Source organism: Vanessa cardui, chromosome 20 (assembly GCF_905220365.1).
Source record: "Vanessa cardui chromosome 20, ilVanCard2.1, whole genome shotgun sequence".
NCBI classification, from domain to species: domain Eukaryota; kingdom Metazoa; phylum Arthropoda; class Insecta; order Lepidoptera; family Nymphalidae; genus Vanessa; species Vanessa cardui.
In genome coordinates, this window is record NC_061142.1 from 3,523,817 (window position 1) to 3,549,464 (window position 25,648).

The following is a 25,648-nucleotide window of genomic DNA, read 5'->3' on the forward strand; positions in this document are numbered from 1 at the left end:
CGTTTAAAAGCTAAGTGCTATTCCAGTTGTTCTTTAGAATGACAATGGAAAATTACATCAATTATAATTGTTGTCTTGAAATCATAAATAGTAACATATTGTATAACGTATTATTGCTTTCAAACTTGGTAATAAGAGATTATAAATTACTAAGAAACAAATATTTCCTTTATTAATATATTTGTATAGATATAATTAAACAATTATATATAGGTGTATATTAAATAAATATGGCAATAATTAGTGTGTCTATTTATGATCATAAAATTATTGCTTCAATTTATTACACTTACAGTAACATATATTCATTGATTATAAAAATTGTAATAAATATTTCTAATAACATTCATTTCTCGGTAAGTTGTGTGCGCATGCGCATTTAATCTCCCTATCTAGCCGCCGTACAATAACCGGCGCGTGCGGCGGCGGAAATAGATCTCATACATTAGTGCTTGGTATAAAATAGACATTTAATGGCCGTAAATCATTTTTATGGGTTTGGTGATAATAATGTTTTTTGTTTTAGATTGTAATTAGTGTATTTAATTTTTATATTCAATATTTATATTTGAATAAATATTTATATGTTTTAAGCTTTTATTGTGATCACATTATCATTAAGAAAAAAAAAAAATTATGCAGTTTATTTAGTTTTTTTTTAATAAAAATTAGTTACAGGCTCAGACAAGCTAATTAAGAACTTGGTGTGAAGTGTATATCTACGAGTAAGTTTACAATCAATATTATGAGCCCGAACCAGGATTGGATAATCTACTGTTGCGTATTTCAGTCACTAGGCTATTGAAGTAGTTATTTGTAATCTATACAAATACTAAAATTGTGAGTGAAATGGGTCTATTTTTAATTTTGAAATAATCGCTTTTTACTGAATGCATATGCATATATACACGTTACCTATACCAAAATTGCATTTTTTTACAAATTTTGTCTGTTATTGGACCCTCTATCTGTTTGGTCCGGCTAATCTCGGGAACGGCTGGTGTAATAAGGAGTATCTTAGGCTACTTTTATTTTAGAGTTATATATAAAATAATAATAAATAAAAGTCACGCTGCAATCCAAATATTGTCAAGTACCTAGAGTAGCACTCAGCCGCGTTACGTGTCACGTTGGGTGCCTCCAATCAACCAACCAACCAAAGTATACTTTATTCAGGTAGGTTTTGACAAGCACTTTTGAATCATTTAACAACTATTAAATGAAAGCTACCACCGGTTACGAACGTAGATTGTAGCGAGAAGAACCGGCAAGAAACTCAGTAGTTATTCCTTTTCAACATTTAAAAATACAGTCAAGTTAGTTAAATACAATTAAATATGTATGTATGTATGTCTCCCAAGTACAACTTTCAACGACGATCACAAAAACTTCTTAATACAGACTTAATAGTAAAATCTGCAAATTGTACAATAACTTTTTAGTTAAATTCAAACGCGTACAAAGTCGCGGCACAGCTAGTTAAGAACATATTTCAAAATTACAAATAAGTGTACGTGTAACGTCGTCCTGACCGATTTCAGTCACGGCAGCCAATCGCAACTAAATATGAGAAATTATAGTTTACATTTTTGTATCCAACAAACACACACACACAGGTGCACTCTGTATGACGTCACTCTGATAATACGATGTCTATTCCGACACAGACATTGTATATAAAAACCCTATTATAGTCTCGAGACCTCGAGATCGGGCCACCAGACCACAAAGTGTATCGATATTTTAACATTTTCTGGCGTTAAGTCTTACATCCTAATATTCTAGGACAAATAAACTAACAAAAAAGTAAATGTTCTCTATTGTAAAGGTATTAAAGTTCAAAATTGTCATTGTTTCGAGGAATGTAATGAATGTAGGAACAATTACGTTGGCGTTCGCAGATTGAATAAACCGTTTAACCCCTGACTTACACTCAGCTAGACGTTTGCTGTCAAGTGATGGTCTTTCTAATATTTAAGGGGACTACATGAGCTAAATGCAAGTTTTAAAATGCCAAAAAGTATATAATCCAATGCAATAAACCAAATGAAAAAAATATATGTTAATCTTCAGGATAGATGCTAGTTATTAATTGTGTTGAAAACATGATGTAATTAATTTGGTACGATAGAAAAAAATCGCAAAGTTACTTCTAAAAAAGACTTTTTTTGTTTTTTAACTACACTTATATACCTTCAATAATTTTGGTCTTTTGTCAGATTATTCTACAAACAATAAACTAAAAATTTATTATGTTAATTATTTAGTAAAATCAATAGATTTTTTTTAAATCAGATTTTCTTATTTTCGACCAAAATGCGTAAGCATGTGTGCGTGAGCGCCTCGTACAGACACTGCCGGCCGAGGCCTGTTGCTATACAGACGTGTCGCTCTTTTCACCGCATCGTTGCGAATAAAATCTCGTAGATTTTATTTTTGTGTAATTTTAATTGTAAATTAATTGTCGAATATTATTCTTTTATGTAAATAAATATATTAAGTTAAAATAGTCTAGTTGTAGTTAGCCATTTATTTTTTTGTTAAGTTATTTTTTATAAAGTTTAATTTTGTAAACATGGGAAATAAAGTACAATCTGTGAAGAAAACTAAAAAACGTTCATATAAATTAAAAAGCCGAACATATGAAAGATAATATGAAAAGGTAAGAGTATTTAATTAGTAAACATATATATATTATAAATAATGATTATTGGAAACATTTATTAAAAACAATGCAATTAGTTCGCATTGAATCAGATTTTTCGACATATTTCTTACAGTCACCATGGAGTATTGGTCAATGCAAGCAAGTCCAAGATGAATGTGCGGGTTCGATCCCCGCACTCTGAACTAAAATTTTATTATTTTTAAAGGACTAAGTTTAAAAATATATATATATTTTATAATTATTAAAATTTAATTCCTAACAACTATGCATTTATTTTTTCAGAATTAAGAAAATCGAAAAAAAATAACACGGAAGCTATTTCTATTACGTTAGAGTTTAATTTTATCAATTTTGTGTATAATAGGAAATATAGTTATGTATGGATGAAATTTAATAATAAAAAAAATAAATAAATACAAATTAGCACATCACATGAATATTTAGTGGTGCTTGCCTGGGTTTGAGCCCGCAATAAGATGCGCGCGTTCTACCCACTGGGCCATCTTGAAATATGTAATTTTTGTGAACCAAAGAACTAAAATATTTAGAAGTGTCATATACGTAATTCAATATTTTTTAAAGATTGGAAATAGTATCAATTGAAAAATTTTAGCTCGTAGCTTCAGTGAAAGTGGGTGAAATATTGATTGCAAGTATCCAAGATATTTTAATTTGCTGTGCATTAGCACAGCTTATACTGAGATGAACCCCTTGCTACCTACACTGTGTTCTTTAAATTGAATTTTTTTTTCTTCCTGTATAATCTATGTAATGTATGTGTGTAGCAAAATAAATGGTTTAAATGGTTTAATAACGAACGACGACGAACGAATAATTAAAAAATATATTTTAATAAAAAAATTGAAACGAAATTTATTTGTTTTTTTGTTAAACCAAAAATAAATAAAAATATTTGAATTTAATTGAATCAGTTTTATTTCAAATATCAGTCAAAAACAATACAAATAATTCTAATATCCAAACTATTTTTATGAGATTTATGACTAAACCCACTGTGATTGACCGAGTTAACCAATAATTCTACTAAACCGACTTGACGATATTATTTTTATAGTAACTTTTTGATGCTGACTTTTTTAACTTAATTTTTTTTCTTTGTGTACCGATATTAGTAAAACGAACAAACTCTACGCTTTTTGTCAGTGTACAAATTACGAACAGTTCCAATTTTATTTAATAAATCGCTTAACAAACTTACAAAATTTAAAAATAGGTACGATTTAATATTTAGTATTACAACTAATTGAATTGATACAGTAAAAATTAAAGAAAAAAATGTTTAAATTAACTATTTTTTGTACATAAAATAATAATAATTTAAGTTTAATTAATTCTGTTTAATTTTATCATAATTTTTTAAATGACACAAAGAAATTAAAATAATTCTGTTGTCCTGTCTATTTTTATGAAATCTATGATTGATAGAATTGATAGAATTGACTTCGCTTCGCTTTCGCACGGCGCGGCGCGCGGCGGTTCGGCGCCATCTATTGGAATATTCAGGCGTAACCTCGCCGCCTCGCTAAGCGTAGTGCGCGGGGAGACATGCCGTTTTTGTCGTTAGACTCGTTAGTGTATGTATGTGTGCGCGTGATTCTCAAGGGCAATTAGCTCCTGTAGTCCCCTTAAAAAAGAAATTATAAAAGTAGACCTTTTTTGTAATATATTTATGTAATTATTATAAATGTGAAAGTAACTCTGTTTGCCTGTATGTCTGTCGCTGTTTCACGACCAACCGAATTTGATGAAATTTGGTATGAAGCAAAGTTGAACTCCTAGAAAGAACATTTTCAAGGCTTTTTTTTGCGTAACACATGACAACCAACACCCTAAAACGCGAAAGAAGTGATATAACTTGGAAGTAGAACTATGTGCTAGCCCGTCTTGTAAGGTATCACTCGTTATACTTTCTACCTCAAAATAGAAATGGCTTGAACTGTTGTTTGTCAGTCTAAAGGATGAATGAGTCAGTAACTACAGTGGCACAAGAGACATAACGTCTAAGCTTCCAAGGTTTATGGCGCTTTAGCGAACTAATTATGTTTAATATTTCTTACAGCGCTTATGTCTATGGACAGCGGTAACTACTTACCAACGGGTGGTCCATTTGCTTATCCGCCTATCTTTACCATAAAACTATGACGCATGTACACATACACATTGGATATAAAAACCCCATTATAGGCTCGATACCTCGAGATTTGACCACAAAGTATATCGATATGTTAACATTTTCTGGCGTTAAGTCTTACATCCTAATATTCTGGGACAAATATACTAACAAAAACAACTGAAATAGTCTGTATTATAAGGGTGTTAAAGTTCAAAATTGTCATTGTTTCGAAGAATGTAATGAATGTAGGAACAATTACGTTGGCGTTCGCAGATTGAATAAACCGTTTAACCCTTGACTTACACTCAGCTAGACGTTTGCTGTCAAGTGATTGTCTTTCTAATATTTAAAAAAGAAATTATAGGCACCGTGCGTAGCAATAACTCTGCCATCTCGTGACTCATATTCAAAACTTTTACCCTCAATTTCAGAAATTCTACTGTCAAACAACGGAAAATATTTCTGAATTATCGTGTTAATTTTTGATAATTTGAGCTATCGAAATGTATTGTTGTATTTGTTGATGCCGTAATACACCCAAAAACAACTTTAAGGGTGTAAAATTTTACTATTTCCCTACTAATAGTACTCACATGCCATGGCTTATGAATAAAAGAGTGAAATGGATAAATGCAGTTATAAAACACACGTAAGTATACCTTCAAGTATTTAAAACTACTACTACTAGAGTACTATTTGATTTTATTTATATAAAAATCACATATTTGTGGGTAACTGTTATGGAAGACAGTTTAATTTTCGTCGATCGTTGAATCTAACCTATAACCGTTGTTTCTTTTAGTAGACATCCAAATAACTGGTTCCCATCTAAAAATACCACCATCTGCAGCGCCCATTTTATTGGCAACAGAAAATCCGAAAAACCTCAACATCCCTCGTATGTACTTACAATTTAATATTATTTAATATTTACGATCATTGTTAATTGGTAAAAAACCATGTTTTATAATTTTGATCATTGTAAAATCATGTTTACAGACTTGACAGCTGCCAGCCTGCCACCAGTGTGTCTGGGAAGTTTCTTTTTTTACTCGCACGGTGTCTCTACTGTCGGGATTATAACGCATTGTTTCTGCACAGTGCCTATAAAAGTAGACCTTTTTTGTAATATATTTATATAAGTATTATAAATGTGAAAGTAACTCTGTTTGCCTGTATGTCTGTCGCTGTTTCACGACCAACCGAATTTGATGAAATTTGGTATGATGCAAAGTTGAACTCCTAGAAAGAACATAGACATTTTTTTGCGTAACACATGACAACCAACACCCTAAAACGCGAAAGAAGTGATATAACTTGGAAGTAGAACTATGTGCTAGCCCGTCTTGTAAGGTATCACTCGTTATACTTTCTACCTCAAAATAGAAATGGCTTGAACTGTTGTTTGTCAGTCTAAAGGATGAATGAGTCAGTAACTACAGTGGCACAAGAGACATAACGTCTAAGCTTCCAAGGTTTATGGCGCTTTAGCGAACTAATTATGTTTAATATTTCTTACAGCGCTTATGTCTATGGACAGCGGTAACTACTTACCAACGGGTGGTCCATTTGCTTATCCGCCTATCTTTACCATAAAACTATGACGCAGTAAATTTATCGACTAAATAAACTAACTGACGTTACAATAATAATCATTACATTTGACAAGAGAAAAAAAGGGTCTCGTTATTTTAAAATACTATGATGCTAAATTGAAAAAATAAATAAAGTTAAAGCACATTAGAGTATAATATTCAATACACAAATATATATTCAAATACATAATAAAACAAATTCATTATTTTTTTTAATGTTCTTCAAAAATATATGTATAACGTAAATTTTATCAAAAATAAACCTATATTATTCGACTCAACGAGACCTCGAGGGTAAGCATAATGTTTCAGCACGATTACATAATGACAAGGTAGACGTAGACCAAGTCTGGACGTCTAGTCCTGGACGAGAAAAGGAACGCGTGGCATGAATGGGCCGCGATTGTGGCACAAAGGCCTCTGTAGTCTCGGCCGAGATATTACTTGAGTGAGTCTAGCGAGAGGACACGATGTCAAAATGTCGTGATAGATTAGTTCGAAAAATCTTTTAAATGTAAATTACTTGGCTTATCTAAACCATTATGTAAAACTGAAAAGATCACTTGTTTTGACGTCTTATATTGAACAAAAAAAAATAGCTAGCTTATTTACTTAGGAATAATGTAGTCTGCATTATATACTATATACACAGACGGTGTAGTAAAGTTTAATGCTAATGAAACCGAGGGAGCAGTTAGTATTCGATAGACTTCAGCTGCGTACAACATACATAATAGCTTTCAAGAATTTATGTTTGGTAAATTATCTACAAGAAAACGTTTAAAATGAATTTCAACCATAGTATATAATGAATTACCTAAAACAAAAGTAGTAAATAGAATTGTTAGAGAAAGATCGTGTGTATGTTTATTCAGTCTTATTTTAATTTAATTTTGCAGGCTTTACCGCCAACCCTTTTCGATATATGATTTGGTTCTGAATGGATTCCCGGTATCAAAAGAGTGTTTAAGGCCGACAACTCGATAGATAGATGAGCTCTACAAGAATCCCCTTACTCAACTCGACCCTCCCCTTACCAATTCGAGCGGTATAATTATGAAAATTCTAGACCAAATTAAATGATTTTATCTAAAGCCATAAAAGTTAGTGTTTAAATTCCAAGTCTCGTTTGGTGACAAAGTTATTTCGAAGTCGTAAAGGAGGGTGGCGGCCGACTTGGGTACTTCATTGCGGAGATAAAAACAATACAGTCTGAAGACAGTATTTCGTTGAGAACACATCACAATGACACTCTGCTTTACGTGAGCACGCGGGATTTTTTATAGTTCGTGGCGCTATTGTACTAGGTGAGATATTGTTTTTAAAATAGTTTTTGTTGAACATTATGAATGTTTCTTTTTTTTATATATAAGTTACTTGCGATTGAAGAGGTTTCTTGAAGTTTATTTAATTTAGATACTGAGTTTATTTCAAATTTAATTTCATTGTTTGATGTTTTTGGGTGCGCGATATATTGTAAACTAATACTTAGAAGATATCTGAGAGATGATTAGGTTAGGTTAGGTTAGGTTAGGTTAGGTAGGTTTAAATCCGTGTAGCCGTGTAATCAGTTGTACGCAGCTGATAGGCCGACAACATTTTGACAACATATAAATATTAAAATCGATTGGATTTTCCGTAAGTTGTAATGTACCTTTATCAAACTTTTATACCTAAGTTACAGTTTAAATATGTTAATATTTCAATAATAGACTTAATATACTGAAATAATAAAAATCTATATGCTAAACCTGACAGTTAAGGTTTAGAAATAAATTTTTAGCAAATCGAGTTGAATAAAAGTACGGACAATAAGACGACGAAAACACATATACTTATTAAATAAATAAATAAATAAATAACAAATATATATTGGACAACATCACATAGGTACATCTGATTTCAATGTAAGTAGCTAGAGCACTTGAGTTATGGAAAATCAGAAGTAACGACGGTACCACAAACACCCAGACCCAAGAGAACATTGAAAACTAATGATCTTTCTCTACATCGACTCGGCTGGGAATCGAACCCCAAGTAGAGTACCCATGACAACCGGTGAACACACAATTCGACCACGGAGGTCGTCAAAATTATTTGCATTATAATTTTATAAAAAATATAAGAAGCCAATTCGTGTGTTAATATTTATGGGTAATGTATATAAAATTTAAAACTAATCTTCATAACCCACATAACCAATATGCTCATACAAATTGCTCGTGGCAACTTCGAAATGACACTTAATACGAGCTTTTAAGGCGTTGGTTAATCTTATAGCTCATTATACAAGCTTCCATTATTGCTTGCAAGTTGCATGTACATATCGTTTGAAACTTGATAAGATGCTGTAATCAGCTTGTGTAATTATACAAAAAAATGTAATGCTATTTATTTTGAATTTTATTAGTCTTTAATCTAGCCCACCTAGGTAGGTAGTATTATGATCCAATTTGAAGGGCGTGATGTTAGAGATAGTTCCCGAGTCAATGTTTCTGGGTATGGGGGCTGCCTTTCTATGTCGATAAAAATAATTTTATTGACATTTTTTTGAAGCGTATTAAAGAGGCTTGATATTGGATGCCACTTAATTTGGAGTTTATTCGTCCGATACTAATTTTACAAAGGTACAGGGGGATTGGTTCATCCTTTGTTCATAGTATCGGAAATAAGACTCAAAAGGAGAACGGTGGTTGCATTCTAAGCCTAGCCTAACTATTATTAAATAATGGCTTAAAGTGTTTATATCACTTTACTTATTTGTAATTATTTTTTGAATAAATATTTCTTCACATTTCAATTTAAAAAAATGTATTTTATATATTTGAATTTTAAAAATGGAATGGAATTAAAAGTGTACGACACACACATAACCTACATTAGAAATTTAAAAACGCTTTTAATATAGTTTCCGAGGTTCCGTTTCGAAGTTAAATGGGTCACAGCTGAACTGCAGCCGGCGACCCACTTATCTGTTGACCTCTGACCTATCGCTGCTATAGGAGAAAATCATATTACCTACATAGTTCGTATATTCTATATTGTATTGTATGTATTTATTTATTTAGGTCGCCAATGAATATAATTCTGATATTTAAATAAATTCGATGGTTCATTCGTTCTTGGAAGTTCAGGATTAACCTTAAAAATATTTTATTATTAACGATTTTCAAGACGGTCCTTGGAACATATGTAGTAAAATAATCTGCTGTGGTGTGAAGAGAAATATATGATAGAAGTTATGACATATGTTTGCCAGTTGTTTTAAATGGCAACATGTAATAATTTGCAAATGTTTTTCTGTCAGAGGCTCCGTTAAAAGAGCATATTTGGAGAATATTCGGCACGCGCAGCGCGGGTTGATGTGTCTGACGTGGGACAGAGATTCATCTGACTGATATGGGTCATTCCGTTTTATTTACGGACGAACACGAGATTAAAAACCAAAAATCTTTGATGATCTACTAAAGTATGATCTAAACGATAGAAAGAAGTATGTATCTACTAATGTACAATTACATATTATACAAGCATACTAAAGTATAATACACGGTATAAAAATTCGTAGTGATTTGATTGTTAAAAAATGCTACTGAAAATTGTTTATATTTAATAAAATTAATCAATCAACATCTTCATTGTTCTTTAGGGTTTCTCTACTGTTTTTGATTTTATCTCCAACTAGGTTTTGATCTCGAGTTAGAAGGACATAGACAACCTAATGAGCTGAATATATTTGTTTAAAAATGTTTTATTAGCATTTGTAAAACAAGAGGTAAAAATCGTTTTGAATTTGAATTAACTTGAGCTGCCCCTAATAAGCCTTGTTACCTGTGATGAATTTAATTTGAAAATTTAAGTACGGCTAAGGGTAAAATTACTCAAGAGGTAATTTCCATTGTATGGAATTAACATCATAAATATTAAAGCTCTTGTCCCTTCATTTAAAATATTTTTTATAATATTCTTTGTTGCCTATTACTTTTTCGTTTGCAAAAACCTCTTATGGAAGATATTTTTTGCTATTATATCACTAAATAAGAAGCTTGAAGAACTTAATATGATGTAATATATAATCATACAAATTCGTACTAAGTGCTATCGAGACATTGCATTAATTTTTCCTGAATATTTTTTTATTCCCACAATTTTATAGTCATTATAATTTCATGGAGGTTGTTGCCAAATCCGAACCAATGACAACTTCACAATTTTTTTAATCCTTTAAAAATACTATTAGTAAGTGTTTTTGGGGTTGAGTACCCAAAATAACTCTTTCATTTATTTCGAGAGCCCATTACTAAGACATCGCTGTTCGTCTGTCTGTCTGTCTTCAGGTTGTATCTCAAGAACCACGATAGCTAGGTGGTTGACATTTTCAAATTATGTAATTTTGTTGCCACTATAACAAGAAATATTTAAAACAAAATGGGGTCTCCCATACAAAAAACATATCATATCAATCAATGTTTGTAACTGTTGTAAACAAAATGGGTTCTTCCACGCAAATAACACAAGTTTTGCTCGATATCAATCCATGTGTGTACTGTACCTATTGTTGTTTACCTAATACGGAACCCTTGGTACGCGAGTCCGACTCACACTTTTATGATATAAGTAGGCAGGCGAGGAAATGGGCCACCACAAGCTAGTGGTGCATGAGCGATGACGAATGATTAAAATGTCTTAAAGCACCAGCGACTATAATCGGTGTCAATTACCAATTTACTTACTATCTGGTAGGCTCGTTTTAAATGTTAAAGTAGTTTGTGAACCGATATAGTTCGGGAGATAGAACACGTGACTATACCTACGCAGGTGAGTTTGTCGATAAATGTATCACTAGTTTTGTGTATAGGGTTTTAATTGTATCTGTCACTGTATTGTGCAATGATTTTTATGTAACGAGCTATGAGTTGATAAAAAAATACATAAATTTGATTGTTTTCAATTACTTCAATAACCAAAAAGAAATAATTAATAATTGTGAATCTCCTGTGGTATTTGTGAATGTCTAAATAGGTAGTAGGTGCTTACCCATGCATCATAAATTCTACCACCAAGCAGCAATGCTTAGTATAATTGTATTTCGGTTTGAAGGGTGATTAGGCCAGGGTAACTAAAACCACAAGGGTCACAACATTTTAATTCCCGAGGTTGGTGGAGCATTGATATAAGAAATGTTCAATGATTATAATGGCCCATTGGCCTGTCCTACATATACTATATATAATATTAAAGGGATATAGTATTTCATGATGTGTATATCAGTAGCCGGTAAACAGTAGGTGTTTTTGACACTCGATACCAACTCTAACGCGTATCGCACGATCGGCATCCGTTTGAAGGCGTTAATGCCCACACTCAGCGATAAAATATTATACCTATGGGAATAGATTCGAATGTGAAAATGTATCATTTTATTGCAATATCATTTGAATTAAATACGTTATTTATATACAGACGAGCCGATTTTACAATGAGAATTATACTAACCGAACTCCTCTTCCTTTAAGAAGGTTTGGAACATATTCCTCCACGCTGTTCCAATGCGGGTTGATGGAATACACATGTGGCAGAATTTCTATGAACTTTGTCATACGCAGGTTTCCTCACGATGTTTTCCTTCACCGCTGAGCACGAGATGAATTATAAAGACAAATTAAGCACATGAATCAGCGGTGCTTGCCTGGGTTTGAACCCGCAATCATCGGTTTAGATGCACGCGTTCTAACCACTGGGCCATCTCGACACATTTAAATGTAGAGATGACCCGATTTAAGAAGGTTTGGAACATATTCTATCACGCTGTTCCAATGCGGGTTGGAGGAATACACATGTGGCAAATTTTCGATGAAATTAGACACATGCAGGTTTCCTCGCGGTATTTAAATTCACCGCTGAGCAAGAGATGAATTAATAAGTACATATTAAAGACATGAATATTATTAAGTGGTGCTTGCCTGGGTTAGAACTTGCAATCACTGGATAAAATGTATGCGTACTAACCCCTAGGTCATCTGGGTTCACGAGTTTAATTTGTAAACTTAATAGTTTGCCGCAGGTTAATCCATTAATCCGAAATGGGGAGAAGTGGATTATGCATCGGATGAACGGGGAAAAAGTGCCCACCAGTGGGACATTATTTGCCAAGCTTGTCACTTCACTTTGCGTAACATCTTCTTTGTATAATTATTGAAAAGCCGAGCACTGAATATTATATTGTTGTTACTATATTTTTTAAGTTTAGAATACTTTTTTATGACCTATCCGTATAGAATAAACTAATTTATAAGATTATTTTATGAATTTGTTCCGTATAATAAACAACCAAAAGTCTAAATTAGCATGACAAACGGGAAATTGATTACGATTACAAAGGTTAAAATCCATTTCCTTGGTAATAGCTCCTTTGTGGATGAAACAGTGAAGCTGTGTCGTGACGTCATAATCAGGACGTCCGCACTGAGGCTGCAATATGCAAAGGCTCTGAGTGCGCTCGTCGCGGCGTACATTACAGCTTGATGAGTAAAAAGGATTCTACATTTAGCGTTAAAAGTAATACTTTTTAAGCCCTCATCTTGTCATGTTAAATGGTTTAATAAGATAGTTTTGTCAGAAGTACTTTTTTTTAAACTGTTTGTTTTTAGTGTTTTTGTCAAAATAAAGTTGGAAATAACGCATCAAAATTTTCTGTAACTTTTATGGACATTATTTTTTTATTAAAGGAGTTGGGCGTGCGATTTAGTGCCCGTATGTATTTAATAAAAGTTATTTATGTAGCCTAACTAACTACTTATTAAATCAGCTATCGATCAGTGGAAGTCCCGTCAAAATTGGTCCAGCCGTTTCAATCACAATTTTATTACATGGTATAGATTTCTAAAAAAGATCACTCCCTGACAACACGTAGCCTACCGCACACACCTACCATATTATATAAAAATACAGTTAAAATGTTGATATAAACGGCGAAATGCTTCATACAAAATTATTAAGTCGAAATACGCGTAATACTATTCGTTGATTTTAAACTCGCGTTATATTTATATACATTCTAATTGTATATAATTAATATATTTTACATCGTAAAAAGATGATTCCATTATAAAATCTTAGCCGAGACGAATATCTTTTGAATTCGAATGGATATTTTTTTGTGATAAAGATCTGCTTTCTTACATATTTTTTTAACATATTATATACACTTAAACGTCTTATAATAAAATAGGGTATTCATTGAATCGCCGAGTCGCTGCTCGAGAGATTTAATTAATATAGAGTTGGCGCTTCTTGTCTTGTCAGCGCGGGAATTAGGTCGGGAACAATCAGAACTACGGTGACTTGAGGGTTAGGAATACAATGATATAAATAAGAAATCGTAAAGCCGAGGCTCTGTGGACGTACCTTCACCGAAGTATTCAAAATCGAGCAAACACCATTATTTGTTTCACGTACTACTTTAATTCGTTAGGTTAGGACAATACTCATGATTAGAAATTGGGGTTAAGTTTGTCTTGACAAAAAAATTATACGCCGATCCGCAATGAAGCTGCGTGATGATATTCTATAGTTTTTTTTAATATTCTAGGGTTGTAACTAAACATATATAGTATACGAGTATGTAAAGATATACGAGCATGACGTGGTCATAAGACAAAATTATCCTTTAAGATTTTATTTTTAAATCTTATAGTATTAGGTTTTACCGCTGAATATTATTATTAGTGCAAAGGATAAACATATTTAAAATTAGAATCTACCTCGAATAACGCGGAGACCAATGTACGATAATTAAGCGCATTAAAATTTTATATTCGGGGCACACATAAAAATTCAGCTTATTCCAAATTAAAGTATTGGAAAATTCAAAAACAAGTTTAACGTACGCTGTATTTTGTGCATTGTTGTTTTGAAAACAAACAAAATAATACACATTTTCATACACAAATTTCAATTCAAAAAGACGACACGAATTGTGTCAATGTAAAATATATATGTACATAAGTATTAATAATATACAATATATTTAAAAGTATCATTTATTTATGACAATATCAAAATGAAAATTTACGTATCAAAGTGCTGCCATCTTTGTAAGAAAAAAGGAACCAGAAACTCAATGACAACATTCACGGAAGAACGGATGTGTCTAGGTAAAAATTAAACAGTCCACCGCACCGGAGGCATCGCGCAAGGATTAGAAATTCAAACTACGGTACTCGCAAGAAACAAACTGGGACACACTCGAGATGCAATGTTACCGGTGCTTTATACCCCGCACAGCAATTTCAGGGTTACTGAACTCGTATAAAGACGACTTTTAAGAGCGCTTTCAGAGATTACAATGACTTAACTTGTTCAGTGTTTCCGATTAACAGTTTTATAGTGCAGTGCTGCAATCGCTTTATTATGTATGATATGATTTTTTTTATTACATTAGTGAATATATTAATGGAACAGATTTTGTATCATAACATCGTTACGTAATTATAAAACTGTATAAGTAGAAAGTAAATGGAAAAGAATGGTTTGTTTATGTATTAATTTTATATTTTATTAGCGTTTCTTATATAATTATATACTAGAAAAATAATATTTACTATCGGTCCAGAAAATAGTTTATCAGGGTCAAGATACCGATGATTTTAGTACAAATTCGAGTTGCCGTGCTATCAATTCATAAAAGTAGGGGGAAGAGAGGGTTTACTTGCGAGAGTGTCACTTGTACACTACATCGTAAAGTCTGCACAGATTTACTTGGTGGTAGGACTTTGTGCAAGCCCGTCTGGGTAGGTACCACCCACTCATCAGTTATTCTACCGCCAAATAACAGTACTCAGTATTGTTGTGTTCCGGTTTGAAGGGTGAGTGAGCCAGTGTAACTACAGGCACAAGGGACGTAACATCTTAGTTTCCAAGGTTGGTGGCACATTGACGATGTAAGGAATAGTTAATATTTCTTACAGCGTCATTGTCTATGGGTGATGGTGACCACTTACCATCAGGTGAAAAAAAATAGATGAGTCTTATGATCTATTTTTTTTACTTGACTGCATATCATCATGATAATTATAAATTATTTTCTAGATACATCTTTGATCTAATTTTTTTTTTCAAGAAATGTAATGTATTGATGAGTAAACTCGATCCTCTCGCTTCCCAGAATAATCTGCGATTTCGTGAAAAGGGACGGAAGTGTATTACAGGAAGCCAGGGCAAGGTACGCTATTTGGTTCGATCAACCTATTTTCCTAGAGGATGTAAGTTTAATGTTGGTTATTTCAACCAGCCGAACAGAGATTTCAAGACTTTTATTTTAAGAATTTTATAAACAAAATCATTAATATCTACCCTATATAGATTATAAATATAAGTTTCAAACAACGGGTAACATTAAAGTATGTCTTCTGTCAATCAAATAATCCTCAATATTCTTAAAGCATATCGCTCTCGCAATCAAAAGCCGTCATCGACCCAGCGGATACGGTTCCGTGCAATGCGGCGCTCCGTGCCAAGTAGTGACCACACAGCCTTATAAGGCACGGAACACACGTACATATCCGTTGTCAGCCAGCGGAATAACAATCACTATTGTCCATTGTGAGATACCTTAGTAGAAACAGGTGCTTGTACCAAGATGCTTCGTTTAAGAAAGAAATGTCATTGTTTTGAAAATTATAAATCAACTAAATCAGATTCTAGCCGACCTTCTCGGTTGATGATATATCTGAACCGGTACTGGCTTTAAATGTTTTTATCTCTCGTATTTTACATTTATCAGTAACGAAACTTTTAGCACATGTTAAAATAATATAAATAAATAAGGCAGATTATTCAGTAGGTACAGTATTATGTATGATAAAAAATTGAATTAGTATTCGATGATTTTCATACAGGATATATAAATTTAATTGTATATGATTATAACATGTAGGCATTTTAAGTGATTAATAAAAAGTAAGGTTAGCTGCTGAGTTTTTTTAGGCAGTATATATATCACCTTATAGAATTACCTGAAGTATAAAATATTATTATTAATTATGATTAAGTAAAGCTTTTTTTAACATAGGCTACACGTAACAAAATATATTTTTTACCTGGGTTGTGATGTCGCTTGTAAATTAATCCTGTTTACGGCCGCTTCATTTTCCGTGAAATCTGCAAACAAAAAATATCAAAGTTAACACATACCCAAATATTTACGTATGTAAGTAACAAAGCCTATTTATTCATTATACCTAAATTTTATGAATAAAAAATGATGCAAATAATTGAACTACCCTTAATGTTTTACTCTTATTAAATTTTTTTGGGATAAACATTTTTGACAATTAAAATATTTACATGAAAGAGTTGGCTTGTACTCGTATGACTCCTGTTTGTGGTCCTAAAAGGCAATACTAATATTTTTTTATATTATTATTACAAAATATACTATTTACTTTTGAATAGATGTCTATACATTTTTTTCCGATATTTTCATCTCGAAATTTCTAAATATGAAAGTAACAAAACGCACTAAACGTTAAATGAACATTAACGTATCTATAGTCCATTCCAATGACAAAAGGAGACATTCAAAACATACCGTATTTTTCAATATCACAAGTGTTTTGTTGATAATTCCACTATAAGATTAACTACAAACAGTTCTTGATTAATATATCTTCATTTGTAATACAACAATATTTCACTAAACTACATAGATCCACTTTAATTTTACTTCCAAAGTAACGAAAACAGTTTTGTCGACATTCAAGACGCCATTTCTCGATGACGAACATTAAAAATAGAGGCCTCAACTAGGCATGTTCGCTAAACGAATGTAGACGAATGAATTTATACAGATAAAAAATATATTATTTTAGTTTTAAAATTCATTATAGATATATTTTTTTAAATATATTTATTTAATTGGTTGTAATATATAATATGAATTATTTATTAGAAACGTAAAAAGTTACCTAACGATAGATAAAAAAGTTATTTTTGTACAGTAAGGTTTTTACATAAAAATAATATTTTTGCCAAAAATGTTAAAAGAATTATTTTACTTAAAAATAATCTCTTATCTCGAAATGTAGATCAGTTTTGTGCATAGCAATTTTATAGTTTTGAAAATAATACAATGTTAAGAAAGACATTCGTCTCTCATCTTTCGTATCATGTGCACGGATGCATATTCGGAATTCTCTGAAGTTTTTTATTACGACCTGACTTTGTTTAAACGGAAAATTACTTTTAAAATAAAAAAATATATATCGTTCTTTAGCATTAATTACCCATTCATTCAATTATTTTGACCTCACTAGTCGAACGCAAATGACATATCAATTCAAGGTCAAAGTTGTTTATTTACCTTTTCTCCTCTTCCCATTGGAATAGACTATACATACGTTTATTAACACAAATACAAAAGCACATACACATATAGTACGACACAACTTAGATGTAGCATCGGCAAAATTCGTATAACCGATCACATCTGAATTAAGTACGCTATCCCAAATTATTTCTTATGTGAATATGATCTTTACGCAAACGTAATAACTTGTAATATCATATGACCTAATATATTCGTCAATTTGACACGTCTATTTTCATGCACTTGAAATCAATCTATAGCGACGAATAGCATCGAAACGCGCGTTAGGAAGCTATTTCTATTGGTTGTATAAATCGCCAGCAATCGGTTTTATTGAATTTGCCGATGCTACGTCTAAGTTGTGTCGTACTATACATGATTTTGTATTGTTACATAAACATCACACACACTCAACCATCCTCACACATATACACAAATACTTACGAACATTATTGTATAAAATTGAAAAATTCTCCGTATCGGCTCAAAGCGTAACAATTTGTCAATATTCGGATTTCCTTTTATAATAAAATTGTTTCACGGCGAAACTAATATAATATTTTGAGCTGCGTAAATAAATAGCACATAACTATTTCCATCAGGGCCGGATTTAGAGAGCCCGGGTTGTCGAAACTGAGGCTCAATTTACTAGGTCTGTTTATAAGGGGATTTCCAAAATACGTGTATATTTGCTTGAATAGCGAAAAACACGCTAGCATGCACTTTATTAGAGTACTAAAAATGTTGGGGATCATTCATTTTCCTGTAATATTATAAAACTGTTAAATTCATTGCCTGATCAAAATCAAAATATTCTGTATATAAGTAAGCTTCATAAAAGCATATTTGTCATGGTGTTGGATTAAATGAAATGCTACCGGATTGAAACGTCGATTCAACCGAGAAGAAACGATAAGAAGCTTATAAGCTACTAATTTTTAGTATTTTAATTACAGAGTGAATATCGACTAAGTCACATCGACACAGTCATTCAAATAATCTGTATTGATTTTATTGTATTTAAAAATGTTTTGTAATGTTATTATTAGGCCAAGTCAAAATAACTGTGAAGTCTTATTATAGTAACAAAATACCTTAGATTCGAAAATTATTAATTCATTTCAAGTTTTTTTGTCTTACAATCTCCAAGACTTTAAATCCGACTTGGTTTCCGTAATTAAACGACACATAACATCAAAATGACGACGATGAGTTGGAAATATCAATATTGAACCAACATCGAACTATGCAGCCGTTGAACTCGAAAGTAATTTCCTTTCGTGCCGGTCGTACGTTGCACAGAAGCAGATACATCGAGGATGATATAGCACGCGAGATGTTCCTATTGAAATTGTATAGAAATATGTATTTATGATTTTATCATATAACATGAGCTACAGTCGCTTACCGCTCTTACGGACTAGATAGGTCTGTATTCTGGATTACCTAACGTCCGATTTAAACGGAATTTACTATAACATTTTTACGGTTCTATTTTCCATAAATCTTTCACGCACGTCTTGTACGAATATGTTTAAAATGATGAAGTATTGCAGAATTCCTAATGGAATGTAGGAGAATACTTAGACAAAGAGTCTAAATTGGGGATAAAAAATTTGTATATATGTATGTAAATTAGTTCTATTGATGTATTTCGGTGTTTAGACTTCTGTTTATTAGTAAAAGTAATTTCACATTAGATCCCGAAGGGTTAGAATCCTTCGTAGTTAACCTTTTTCTATCAGGATGCTTCAACGTGGATCAGTGGATACCCATATAACAAATCATCATGGAGCACATGTAATTTTTCACAATGTATTATATCTTTCAATGAGAACCGAAATGCCCAGTGAAGGAAAACATCGTAAGAAATCTGCGTGTGTGAAATTCTGCCAAATGTATATACACCAACCCGCATTGGAGCAGCGTGGCAGACTAAGCTCTTATCTTAACCTCAAAGGAGAGGATTTTTTAGCCCAGTAGTGGAAAATTTACAGGCTGTTACTGTTATTCTTTTATAAGACGAATTTACGAAAAAATATATTAAGAGAGGTAAATAAAGACAAGAAACACTGCAGAGCGGCAATCAGAAAACTGTCATCGTAAAGAGTGTATTCCAACTAATTTGAATGCACGCGAGCGAATCATTGCGAACCCATTATAAATACGTTACACAGTTATTAAGCAAAAATATTGTAATTTAGTCAGCGACAGTTCCTTTTGGGTGACCGAACCATCCACCGGAAAACCAGTACCGTACGCTCACTGATATCATACTTTATTTTTGTTTGAAGTTTCTGAATGAGCGTCGTGATTGGAATTTCAATTCAAGAAGTTTAGTGTGGTTTTAGTTTAATTGTTTTAATTACACGGTATCGTTATAATAGTGTGTGGTACTGTTGCAACGAGTGTAGGCCATTCATCATATACCGATTTTTCGGTCGGTTGCGTGGTCGAATTTTCGGCCTGATTTGCATTATTGCACATCCGATAATTGCCAGCAAACCACAATAACGAGGAAAACCACGACCTACGACTCTATTATTTCTGATATAATTAATAATAAAACAAAAAAAGTAAATCAACTTTCAATTTTATAATATCTCCAGGAACTTTTTTTTATTTCACCATACTTAAAGTCTATAGTAAATACCCAGTTAGCTTCAACTAATGAGCGCAAGTTTATAATAAAGCAACTAAAGCGAATCCATATTGCCGGTTGTGCGAAATGAAGCATCTTTAGGTTAACAGACAAAAGTTCACACTTTTACTTTAATTTCAGTAACGTATAAATTCGCATTGGTTTTTGTATTAGCTTATACGATACTGTTATGTTCAGCGTACTCCATCATCCCTTTATTTTGTAGCCAGCGACTAGCCCGACTTCGCAAGTATGTATGTATATGTGTCTTCCGGGTGCAAGACTGACATTAAATACTACAGAATTCGTTTATTTATACATTACAATTACGTAGACTCCCATCATCCCCCTTTAGAGATACAACTAGAATTAATGAAGTTAGATAGTTTAACTGAGAAAGTATTTGCAAAGCATAATTTCAAAAAAGCTGATTATACGATAATCAATGACAAACTAAAAGAAATAAAATGGGAGTCCGAGCTAAGGTCAACTAATGGTGATGTTGATGTCATGGTATCAGTTTTTTATGAGATCCTAAAAAATATTATTAATAATCATATTCCTGTTACAAAACAATACAATTTTTAACGTTGCCATTAAAAATAATCTTTGAAACATCCTTCGAAACCGGTAAATTTCCATCGGCTTGGAAGATTGCTAAAGTTAAACCGATATTTAAAAAAGGAGATAAAGATCTCGTTGATAATTATAGACCAGTGTCAATTTTGAATCACTTTGCAAAAGCATTTGAACGTATTATATGTGATGTCTTATCGAAATATAGCAGTAAAATTATCACAACAAAACAACACGGATTCTGTAGGGGTAGATCTACTTTAAGTAATCTTGTGTGTAACCTTAACGATGTATCAAATTATGTAGATAGCGGAATTCAAGTGGACTCGATCTATACTGACTTCAGCAATGCGTGCGACAAAGTCAATCATCTCTCATTGTTGTTGAAACTAAAAAGATATGGGATTCATGGCAAACTATTACTTTGGTTAGAGTCATATGTTAGTAATAGGCAGCAACAAGTTGTGATTAAGGGATTTAAGTCGCGTCCTTACTTGGCTTGTTCCGGTGTTCCTCAAGGTTCACATTTAGGGCCGATATTATTTATATTATTTATTAATGACATTAGTGATTACATTAAACACAGTGAATACTCTATCTACGCTGATGATATTAAACTATATAGACGTATAGAAACTATGGATGATGTAACTCTTTTGCAGCACGATCTTGATTCTGTGAAACAGTGGTGCAATACTAATGGAATGCTACTTAATGCTGCAAAGTGTCAATTCCTTAAAATAACTAAAAACAGAAACACAGTACCATCTGCTTATTATATAGCTAATCATAGGCTTGCTGAAGTCGAGGAAATACGGGATTTGGGCATTACTATCGATAAGAAATTACTACTTACAAAACACATTGACAAGACTATTAAAAAAGCATGGCAGATAATTGGTTTCATTAAAAGAACTTGTCGCCATTTTAAAAATATTCGTGCTATCGTGGTTTTATATTGCGCATTAGTTCGTAGCATTATCGAGTATGTATCACCAGTGTGGAACCCAAGTTATAAAACTCATATTAACCGTGTGGAAAGGCTGCAGAAAAACTTCACCAAATTTTTAGCGTATAAGGATCACAGTTGTCCATATCGTGCAGATTACATAAGACGTCTGAAGCATTTTAAAATGGATTCATTGCAGAAGCGCCGCTCCATTAACGACTTATTATTTCTGCATAAACTAATAAACGGTGAAATACAATCGCCAGAGCTTATATCTAATATTAATCTGTATGTCCCACGTAATATACCCCGATACCCCATCAAAAATACGTTCGCTATACCAAAACACCGTACGAATACAGGTAAATTTTCTCCTATTACTCGATGCATCAGAACTTACAATTCTATAAACAGATATGACATCGATATCCACCACCAAAATTTATTTAGTTTTAAGAAATCCTTATTATACGCTGCAAGTGAGTAGTATTATATAGTATTATTTAGTATGTTTATATTATACATTTATTTTTATTTTTTTGAAAAAATCTTATTAGTCTATGTTGGTTCTAGTTTAAGTTTTTAATATTATATAAATTTTTAATATTATATAAGTTTTTAATAGTATTTAAGTTTTAAAATTACTTAAGAGTGTAATACTTTGTATTTAATTTAACAGTGCTGTAAATGCCTGTAGTGGTGTAGCACACTGCACTGGTCCGTGTACTTTTATTATATATGTGTTATTGTGAATATGCCGATGGTGTTTCAAATAAATAAATAAATAAACATAAGAAATTTCTAAAATTATTAGTGTTAAAGATAGTCCGAAAACGCTTTTTTCCGAATAGTAACCGGATAATCGTTGCAATTTATAGTAATTAGTATGAGCACCGTCAAGAGCTCAAATTAACTTGTAAATATGCAGACGAGACGACCATTGAAGATTTTTGGTAAAAATATTAGTTTGAAAACGACTACGGTAAAAAACGCACCAAAAAGTGTAAAACAAGAAGACATTCTTGTCTGACGTTTTTATTTATAAATTGTCCAATATTTCTCAGCTTAAAATCAGCTTACGTATACATTTAAACTAGTAGTCGCCCGCGGCTTCGTTAAGGTTTTAGGGTGTTGGTTGTCATGTATTAGGCAAAAAAGTAGCCTATGCCTTTCTTGGAGTTCAAGTTTGCTTCATACCAAAATTTCATCAATTTCGGTTCAGCGGTTTTGTGATGAAAGAGCGACAAACAGATTTACTTTTACATTTATAATATTAGTATAGATTTAATACTTAGGCATAGCGATGCTAAAAGTTTTCCTAACCTATAACCATAGACGCGGTGCTTTCAAAGGCTCTGGTGTGAACATTCCCTCTCCCGCAGCACTCGAAGTACTGTCAGAAAACCCTGACAAACCAGAACCAGGATCTCGTGTATTAGCACTAGCGCGCACTGGTAACTTTTGTCACGGTGACTGTTTCGTCAATCAGACAGACAGAGATGCAGACACAAATGTCACCCAATTGTCACGTCGTAAAGTGCGCGCACCTCCATACATATTCATGGACTCGACAAGAGTTCATTTCCTAACTTGTTAAAATGTAGTAAAGTTTTACCACTTTTTAAAACTGGAAACAGAAGCGATCCCGGTAATTACAGGCCTATTTCAATACTCCCATCCTTAAGTAAAATTTTCGAAAAAATTATTTTAAATCAACTTCTCGTCCATTTCGGTACAAATGCTATTTTTCATGGTGAGCAATTCGGTTTTAGAAGAGGTCGCTCGACAACTGATGCGGGAATTGCGCTTCTCAAACATATTTACGATGCTTGGGAGAAATCACAGAACGCTATTGGAGTATTCTGTGATTTATCTAAAGCATTCGATTGTGTAGAACACGAAACGCTTCTTTATAAGCTCAAATATTACGGTGTTAAAGGTAAAGCTCTTGATCTCATCGCTTCATATTTAAGTCAAAGAATCCAGCAAGTTTTCATTAATGGAATAAAGTCTTCTGGATCTACGTTAAAAATGGGAGTTCCACAAGGTTCAATTTTGGGTCCCTTTCTATTCCTAGTATATATAAATGATCTTCCTTTCTATGTTAAGGGTATTTGTGATATAGTGTTGTTTGCTGACGATACTTCGCTGATTTTTAAGGTTGACAGGAAAAAAAATGACTATGACGATGTGAACGGTGCATTATCACAGATACACAATTGGTTTACAGTAAATAATTTAGTTTTGAATGCTCAAAAAACAAAATGTGTAGTTTTTACCCTACCTAATGTTAGCAAGCAAAATTATAATATATCTTTAAATGGTGACCGTCTTGAAGTAGCTGATACTACGGTGTTTTTAGGAATAGAATTGGATTCCAGACTTCAGTGGACTTCTCATTTATCATCCCTAACAGGAAGACTCAGCTCCGCAACATACGCGGTTAGAAAAGTTAGACAACTAACTGATATTGATACCGCTCGTTTAGTTTATTTTGGTTATTTTCACAGTATTATGTCATATGGCATATTACTTTGGGGTAACGCTGCAGATATTGAATCTGTCTTTATTTTACAAAAGAGAGCAATTCGGTTTATTTATAATCTTGGAGCTAGAGACTCTCTTCGGGATGTTTTTAACAGAGTAGGAATACTTACTGTTGCGTCGCAATATATTTACAACAATATCATGTATATTCACAGTAACATTGATCACTTTGATAAAATCAGTGATAATCATTGTATATGCACTAGAAGTAAGGATAAACTTATAACGCCAAGTTTCCGACTCCGCAAAGTCAATAGATCCTTCTTGGGGCAAGGTATCCGTTTCTATAATAAAATTCCGCAGAAATTTTTAACTTTGCCGTTTAGTAAATTCAAATCGTTTGTTAAAAATACATTGGTAGAAAAAGCATACTATTCGATACAAGATTTTGTAGATGATAAAAAAGCGTGGAGTTAATACCTGTTGACTTCCAAGCAGGATACATTAATTGAAATAATTGTATTTAATTAACATGACGTTGTATTTTTTAAATGTTAAAAAAGAGTAACTACTGAGTTTCTTGCCGGTTCTTCTCGGTAGAATCTACTTTCCGAACCGGTGGTAGCTTCACTTAATTGTAAAATGACGATTCAAAAGTGCTTATAAAAGCCTACTTGAATAAAGTTTATTTTGATTTTGATTTTTGATTTTGAAAAGTTACCAGTGCGCGCTAGTTATTACATTCTTATAAGCAACACTTGACAATGTGACAGGCACATAGAATAAGCGATGAAATAATAACACTTTATTATAGAAAAGATCCATTGGGAATAAAATATCGCTTTTTTCCGCAAATTTATTCCCTCGATTCGTTTGACTGGAAAATTATATTTGTCATTCAGAAAATAGGTCGGTAAAAAATAATCAATTAATTAAGTCGTCCAACGTTGTGGTTATTACATTATGTTTTTCATAAGAATACTCTTTTAAATTGTATATAATATCATGAATATTTTCTTATAAATTTTGAGTCGAATTTGATTTTTAAAGTTTTTGTTAAAATTTCGAAGACTATCTTGAATCTTATCGACAGTTGATATGTCTTTTAAATATTCATAATTAAATGATTGAAACTCCTTTATTTCTAGTTAAACATTTAATGGTGTTGCCATAATGCAAAACTATTAAATGTTTGAAACCAAAAAAGTCAGTCAAGTAACGCTTAACAAT

The 25,648-nt window shown here is 32.4% G+C and overlaps 1 protein-coding gene across 1 annotated transcript in view; it reads right to left on the minus strand.

The window, feature by feature from the left end:
• Positions 1-25,648, minus strand: part of LOC124538217 (myosin-I heavy chain) — a 96,605-nt gene that overhangs the window by 46,088 nt on the left and 24,869 nt on the right. Inside the window, exon 2 of the mRNA XM_047115197.1 lies at positions 16,498-16,558. The gene's annotated coding sequence lies outside the window, so the exon portion shown is untranslated. The remainder of the gene's footprint in view (positions 1-16,497; positions 16,559-25,648) is intronic.